The sequence below is a fragment of the Alligator sinensis genome, unplaced genomic scaffold (genome assembly GCF_000455745.1).
Source record: "Alligator sinensis unplaced genomic scaffold, ASM45574v1 scaffold1197_1, whole genome shotgun sequence".
NCBI classification, from domain to species: domain Eukaryota; kingdom Metazoa; phylum Chordata; order Crocodylia; family Alligatoridae; genus Alligator; species Alligator sinensis.
In genome coordinates this window covers 489,739-498,558 of record NW_005842652.1, presented here as the reverse complement: position 1 = coordinate 498,558, position 8,820 = coordinate 489,739, and the positions used below count along the sequence as shown (strand labels likewise).

General features: G+C 43.4%; 1 protein-coding gene across 2 annotated transcripts in view; it reads right to left on the bottom strand.

Moving 5' to 3' along the window:
* CDC42SE2 (CDC42 small effector 2) overlaps positions 1-8,820 on the bottom strand; it is a 121,376-nt gene that overhangs the window by 21,552 nt on the left and 91,004 nt on the right. The gene's annotated exons all lie outside the window — the stretch shown is intronic.

The following is an 8,820-nucleotide window of genomic DNA, read 5'->3' as shown; positions in this document are numbered from 1 at the left end:
GGCGGCACGGGGGAAGCCGGCTTCATCTGCATGCTGCTTTTCCTGGCTGGTGCCGACCCAGTTCTGCCCAGGCGGGCCCTGCAGCACCATGTCAACCCAGGCATGGCACCAGCAGGCCGGGCGGGCCCCAGGTTAACCCCAACCTGGCCCCGCAGCTTCTCCAGCCTCAGGTCAACCCGGTTGTAGCCAAGCGGCTCCTGCAGCACCATGTCAACCTGGGTATGTATGCCATGTCAACCAGCACCATGTCAACCCCTGCAACTTCACTGGTGTCAAAGGTCACGTGACATCACTTCCTGATATGATACCACTTCCGGTGACGTCTTTGAATATGGCTAGCCGGCCCACTGGGTGATAAAAAGTTCGTGATCCGGCCCCACATTCAAAAAGGTTGGACACCCCTGATGTACACTAACAAGTCATACATGAAGAATGCGGAGACAAATTCTTGTCACTTAGTAGCACACAATAAACAATTTATAGTTTTCAACAATAAAAGAATATTTTATAATGGAGGAAATATTATTCTGATTTTCCTGAATCACAAAGAACTAATGACAAAGAACTAGAACTTTAAAAGTCTTGTCAAGTATTTTTGCAATAACCCTGCCATGCAATACATTATAAATAAGCAACAGAATGATAAACACAGGTTTATCAAGGTTGATAAACACATTCAAAACCCTCCCTTTTCTTCACTGCTACATCTGAGGAACAAATGGATTCCAAAATGATAATGGCTTAGGGATTTCAGTCCGACAATGATGTTCTCGATACCACTGTGGATCACGAGTCTACTTTAAATATCAGCAAGAGCATCCTTTTCTCACTTCCTGGCTTTTACAAGCTGAAGACATAAGTAGCTTTTCACAAGAGATGCATGTAGGAAGTAGGCTACCTTGAGGATCTCCTTCTAGCTTTATTTTAGAAATTTACTGGACTCTGGGACAAAGGAAACTGAATTCTGTATTCACCCTTCTTTGACAGAGAGACAGGTTGAATAGAGCAAACAGACATGTCAACATCACATCTGGCTCTTATGAAACTTACTGAGGATTCAAAATGTGGCCACACTCTTTAAGCATACCAGAGACTATGACTCTTGTTTCCCTTTAATAACTATTGATATTACAGTAGCTTCATAGATCCTGATCAAGATCAGAGCTGTGTTAAGAGGAGGGGCAGTGCTCTGAAGGCATGGCATGACACTCTAATGCACTGATGCTTGATAGGCCACTATTTTGTGGCTAACTCAAAGAGTTATTTTTGCAGTTCTGGCCTTACATGGCTAAATGCACATAACCCAAATGCATACTATGATTGGGAGTTGGGGAGATGCGAGGTTATGCCATAACTAGAAGGGAGAGGTTTAACTCTGACAACTACAAAAAAAGAACAGATTTTACAAAATTTAAACAGATAAAAATGCCAGTGCAAGAATTTAACTTCAAAGCATTCTAGAACTTATTCTAGAACCTTTTGAATATTGTAGATCATATGAGTTTTTATATCAGTCTGGACTAGAATATTTTCCTTTATACATAGATGCAAGTTGAAAGATATGCCTTCTAAATGGAATATGAATGCATTCAATAACTTTCTGAACTCTCATTCATAAGGAACTAGTGATGCAGAGCCACAAAATCAGAAACAAATAGGTAAAAAGAATATTCCAAAATACGAAGGTCATGTTTGTCCAATCTTGCAGCCTAATTACAAAAATATATCCTTGTATCAAATTAAGCATTTTACTTTGTAAGTGAAGACCTCTCAGGGACTGCACACTGTTTGTGTGTCAAATAGCTCCTTTGTTTTTAGCCAATTCAGCACATCCCCACCTTATGGATTCTTTTGAAGTGTGCGTTTTCTAAACTGTTTACACAATATTCCATTATATTATGGTGGTGTTACTCATCACATGACAAAATGGGCAATTTCAGGCTATGTTTTCTAAATAAACAGGAAAATTTGCCAGATGAGGTCAGATGACTCCTGAAGACAATAGATCTTTTAAGAAACGTTTAGGTCAAACATTAAAAAGAATCTTTCCTTTCTAATGGACTAAATAGGCTTTGTTCAAAATGTGTAATAAAAAAGCATGTCATAACTGCTTGCTAAACTTAGAAACCACCATATTTTCTATACTTAATTTGGCAAAAATCACAATTATTCCCTATTTTTAAATTTTTACTCCTCTAATATAAATTTTGACCTCGTTTAATAATAATTAGCTGCTTAATGCAACTAAACCTGTTTTTTCTCTTCTTCTCCTTGTTATGAAAAAAATAAAATCTTGGTTCTCTGCCACCTTACACATTATTTCTCAATATGTTCAGACAAGCCACAATCTTGATGTAGTGATCCTGTAACAATAGTTGAGGAAGCAACTGCAGACATTCAGAGAAATGATAAAACAGACAAAATTAAGATTCATTTGTAGGACAGCAATGGCAATCTGAACCTAAATCCTGTAAGGTTTCAAGCATGTGCACTTTTATTACATAGAGACGGACAAGAAATAACAGTGGTCATGAAGTGGAGGACAAGAATATGGAGAAACAGGTGGAAAGCAGTTAATGACACCATGTTACACACACACACACACACACACACACACACACACACACACACACACACACGTAAATGATAAATGCACTCTCTCTGCTGCTATTTAGTTGAGTGCAGGCCACAATTTTAAAGAAATGTTGGCACTTGAAAATACAAACATGCAATTAGTATTTTTCATACGCGCTTCTGGAAAAATCTCAGTAGACACCTAAATATTTTTAAAAATGGGCCCCGAAGTATTTAAAAAATCCCACAAAAAATAGCATCATGTTAAATTATAAATCTCTTTCCTGAACCTCTGTTCAAAGTAACACAGGAAATATTAGGGTGGTCAACTGGCATGATAAAGAGTTACAACTCCATGACAGGATGCGTGTTAGTCTTTACAACATGAAACTCTTCCTATTCAATCAAATAAATGTCAACCCTGCCTGGAAAGCACACAAAAGCAATCAATTAGGCTCAGACACATTTGTATACTGAAATCCTTTCAGTTTAAGAAGCTGGATAGCCAAAATCTGCAAAGATTCTAATGCAGGGGTCGGCAACGGTTTTGGGTAGAGTGCCAAAAACATCCGCAATCTTGGCTTGAAAGATGTTGGCATGCCAGGGGCAGACAGTGGGGGACCCACGACGGGACTGATCTGTGTTGTTGCAGTGCAGCCCCGGCCCCGGCCCCTTCCCCGAGGCATGAGTGCCAAGCAAAATGTCTTTGTATGCCACACGTGCTGGAGGTTGCCTACCCTTGTTCTAACATGTCTGTGTATACATGCACATCCATATAGCAGTATGTACACAAATAAGTTGTAGTGGGCACATAAAATATATCTAGTCTCCAAAATGAGAAACGTTATAAATAAAAGCAAGAATTGAAGCTTCTTAAATAATAAGTCAATGCTGCATCCAAGCAATTGTGGAGGTTGAATGGAACAGGAACAGTGAGAGCAATAGTATTACCCTTTAGATACCTTTTGGAAAACTTCCCTTCTTCTGAACTCAAACATCTCACTCAAGAATGCAGTCCACCCCCCCCCCCCCGGTTCTTTTTTTAAAAACCCTCCAAAAGACCGCCCCCCCCCCCCCCCCCCTTTCTTTAATAATTTTGATTTGTCACATACACATTGGAAAAAAAAACCTAGAGTAGCCATTTGGATCCTTGTTATTGTACTGTGTTGTTTTTTTTCCTCAGGGTCTCTCTACATGGACAGGTTACATCAAATTAAGTTTATTTTGCTTGTATTAAGATGCATTGTATCCACACTGTTTCTTTAAAAAAGAAAAAAAAACCTTTTGGAGTCTTAGGTCACAGTAACTAATCCTCTTTGGAACACAACTCCACTCCACAGTATGTCTGCATGCCTTACCCTTCATATGGACACATTCTTAACTTGTCTCTTGGCAGTCTTTCCACTGCTATCCTATACTACATTGTTTCACCTGGAATGGCCTGTTTTTATACCCTTTCCTCTGTTCCAGATATCATCTGCACATTCAAGTGCTGGCATTTAGGCTTTGTCTAAGTTGCATGAAATACAACAAACACTTATCACATGAACTGTTCACTTATGAGAAGAATTCTGCCTTGGTCTGAGACAACACTACCTATTCTTCACTCCTTCAAATCACTCCCCACTATCCACACAGAGTAAACTACTCCCTTTCTTTTGTCCAGTCAAAGGCTTCAAAAGCCAGAGAAGCAGCAATAAGTCTAGGTCTTCCAGAGCAGCAGGAGGAAAAAAACAGAACAAAAACAAAAACACAATTCCATTATTATCTGTAGCCATTTGAGAAGAAAATCTTGTTTCACTTGTTTGTTCCAGAAAAAACATGCTCAAGCTTCTGAAGAGCCTGGCCATGGGTCTTTTTAGAATCTAGACCATGCCACACTAATACTCTTCCATGGAAATCAATCGCACAGTTCTTGCTGAACCCTCACGTTTGATAAGACTCTGGCCTGGCACATATGGTTTCCATCACTGGGACCAACATGGTTCAGAAATCCGACTGACACAAAGCTGTCAACCTCCTTACCAAACCTTGACCTACCACTTTGAGGAGCATTGCAAGTCTTCAAGACAACAGTTGACACAGTTGATCTAGGAACCCTGAACCAAATTAGGTAAGAAGAGTAGCAATTGAGGGTGACCAGTTTCTAAACAGATGGCACCATGCTCTCCACACCTAGGGGGAACGATGAGTCCCATGGTTGTTGTTCTGCAGGTGCAGCTCAAATGAGTGCTGAAAAGATCTTGGAGCAAGTTGCCCTGGTCACCCCATTTCTGCAGTGTCAGGATTAGGAATGATGCAATTGTCTTCTGTCAGTCACTGTTGGTGGCCAAGACCACGAGTAATAATCTGTTCAGTGATATCACCCCAGATAATGGTCTTGCAGAAGTCATTTTCCTATTTCATTCCCCTGCTTTCCTCCTCCTCCACCTGCAGCATTATGCCACAGGTTTCAAAGCCCTCTGAAGTTGACTTAAATCCACCTTCCCATCCAATTGCAAATGTGCATTCATTGCCTTCTTCAAATTAATGACTGTCATGCTCATGACACTCAGCAGTGTTATCCATGCTGTTTGACAGCAGTTCAAACATAGTTCTGACTAAATACAGATGAACTGCTGTATGAAATGACTAAATAGAATTGAATAATGAAGGTGTGTTAATTTGATCCCAAGTCCCAGAATTCCTGTCAGTTCCATCCACATACCATCCACTAGCCACTGTGAGAAGAGAGAAAGACAAACAGCAGAGCACTGTGGTCCATCTGCCTGTTAACACAGCATGGTTAATCCAGAATACCAGAGAACTGTGTGGATACAATAATTTATAAGGCAAGGACATTAAACAGCCAAAGTGGCATGAATGTGCCCCCATTTGATACAGTTAATTTGGTATACGTAGAGTGAACACACCAACCTGATTTAATATCCTTAGGGAAACATTCCCTTAGTAACTGCACTGACTTTACCCTTTATTTAGTTATTTATTTATTTGCATTGTATTTGGCTTTTCTTTGTTCTGTTTTCCAAATCTTCCATTGCAGCCCAGAAGGACAGAATCACCATTCAGAATCTCCTTCCTGAAGACCATTTGACCATGACCAATTTCTCTGTTACTGCTCTTTGCCCATACTGCATCAAGGACTCCTCTTTGCCCATACATCATGCAACTCTTGGTCTGTGGAATAGTATCACATCCCTCCCAGCAGCAACTGGAAATCTCTCTGGTGGAGCTGGAACTCTGGTATTTTCAAAAACTCAGAGTGGGAATAAAGCCTTAACTGGTAGCCTCCTATTTATATATAGCTTTAAAGCTAATTTTGCTTTCGTCTTCCACAAAGTTCCATTTCCTATAATACTTCCCAGTTTCTTAAGTTTGTTGCTAAATACAATACACAACTGTGATTATAAATCTTCAAACTGCTCCTACTTAACATTGTAGCAGATGCTAGAAAAGTTCATTTTTTACACTTCCAAGATCAGGGAGCCTATAGCTGACTCTGTTTGCAGATAGCTCTTCAAGCTCTATCACATTCCTTCAATTAGGGATTGGTGCACTGACAGTTCAGAACCAGTATCCATCATGGACTTCTCTCTCTAGCTACAGTGGTTCTCCTTCCTTACCTCTAGTATTAGTAGCCCTAGACAAAGCTACTAATTGTTTAACTGAATGGGAAGAAGGCAAACAGGAATGAGTGAGGAGCCCATATTTACATGAGCTACGTGCCAAGAATTTGAGGCAGGAGGAAAGGGAGCAAAGGAAGATGTCAGTCAGTGCAGTAGAATCTCTATCAGCTCCATTGCCACCTACTGCTGGGTGCCTCAAGTTGCACATGACTACTTCCCAACTCTGTCATCACAGCTGGCTCTTGGTGTGGACGAGAGGCAGCCAGCACCAAGCACTGGTTAACTATTCAAGACAAAGAGAAACGTTCATACTGGAATGGAGGAGGGAAAGCAGGAACATGGGAAGGGAAGAAAAAAAATTCAAGGACAATTTCTCAAAGAAGCCAAGGGCAGGAAGTCTGCAGGGTAGCTGCATATTGATAAAATTTAGGGTATTTCTATTGCATATTTTTCTGCTTATCCTTTGAAGAATAAATCTGTAAGAAATTCACTGCCATGCACACAAACCCTCCCATGAACGTGTTCAGCTTATTGGACTACTTGCTCCCAAAAGACAAACATTTTCACTATAGATAATGGGCTGGATAACTGCTGCCATGTGGTATGGCAGTTTCTACAGCCTTGTTCTTAAATGAAAAAAGGAAAAGCAGCTACATTTCACTGCTTGGACATCAGACACTTATTTGATTAGAGCAGATATATAGTGCTGTGATGGCCTCCTGCAGTCACTGCCAAATACAGAGGTATCTCTTCCCTAGAACAGATAAAGCAAATTATTTTATGACAAATGGCTTGCAGCTATTCCACATAAGGGGGTGAAATATGATGAGAGCACAAATTTATTATCTTCCCTGAACTCCACTATAGTGCAGGGCCAGTGGCAGATCTGGAGGGGGAGAGGGGTGAGGCAGGAAAGGGCAAACAGGTGTGTAGTGACACAGTTGCAGTGCCCCCTTCGGTTCTGCAGTACATGCACAGCAGGGTCTCTGAGGTCACTGGCATGGCACCTGCCATAGCTCTTCACACACCGTGAGCTGCTGATTGGCGCAGCAAGCTTACAGCATATGCAGACGTGCATGCTGCCGAAGGGGTTGGGGCCACATCCCCCCTTGCCACCAGCCTGCATCTGCCCATACATAAGGTCAATATGGTCTGGAGATCAGAGCTCACGACTAGCTGTTGGGAGAATGTAGTTCTATTTTTGGGTCTCTAGAGACCTCTGGAAGTACCTTCTATCTCCATTCACCCATGAACACTATGACTCTTATTTTAATAGCAGCTGGAAAGTACTAGGAGATCCAGAATACAGACTACTACTGCACAACTGTGATCATGAATAGTTGTGTGGTATTGCCGTTTGCTGTTCAATAGCAGCGATGTTCTACATTAAAAGCCGCTGTTTGGCAGCTGGTGAAAGTGCCACAGCAATTCAGGATAAAATGGAAAGACCATCAGTATATTCATTTTGATAGGTAAAATATAGAAGTGATCTCAAATGGAACTGGTGCATGACAACACAGTTAGTGTAACACTAGCTTGATGACAACTGTCAGAACATCTTTAACCTTTCATTCCAGATGTTCAAGAATGAACAGTTTCAGTTATCACAGCTCTTCTTTGCAGCTGGCTCCCCCATAGGCAGACTCTCTAGTGCTTACGACAGCAGAGCACTCATCCTATTACTCTAATACCTGTCAGCTGGCAGTCCACCATACTAAATGGTATCTCCTCCCTGCAGCTGACTGGCACATCTGTAGCCAACAGCTTACTTGTTGAGAGCAGCAGACAGCTGTCAGTTGCACTGTCCACTACAACTCATTGATTTTTTTATTCAAATGCCCACCATTCCCCACCTTACTCCACAAGACTCCTTTCCTCCCGCCTATGCCCCAAAATTACATACATTAGAGCTGCCACCATTGGTGGTGGAAGTGGGGGCTAACGGGGCTTATCCCCTCCAAATGCGGGGTAGCGGTAGGGGCTGCAGCAGGGGTGAGGTGAGGGGAGGGGCAGGCACTGTCCAGACAGCAGTGCAGGACTGAGCCACAAATGACTTGTCTGGGAGGCGCGGCTCCTGCTGCTACATGCACCCCGGGAGGCATGGGAGATGCGTGCCCCTGATCTGCGTGGGGCAGGGTAGGCTCTTCCCAGCAGGGGGGGAGCAGCGGGAGGAGCTGTGCTACGCTGGGGGTAGGCCGTGGTGGTGCTAGGAGGGAGGCTACAGGTGGAGGCGGCAGCTGCAGCCACCCCAAGATTCACTGTAGCCCACCTGACCTGCACCCTGCCATGCCCCAGCTGTGCAGGGCCTGGCAGGGCAGGCGTGGGGTCCCGGGGGCTCCATCCCCTCCAGCTCGGCAAAGCAGCCAAGGCTGGGCCTGCACTGGACCCCCTGGGCACTGCAGGTTTGGGGCTGGTGTGGGGGGCAGCTGGCGCCAGGCTGGGCGATGGCAAGTTTGTTGGCACCAGCGCCAGGCAATGATCCAGGGCCCAGGGGAAGGGGCAGCAGCATAGGTGCAGCAGGCCCCAGCTCCGATCACTGCCTGGTCCCAGCCCCAGCCCCATTCCCTCTCCCTGTCCCTCCCTGCAGACTTTCCTGCTTGTGGGGGGGGGGGGTGGGGAG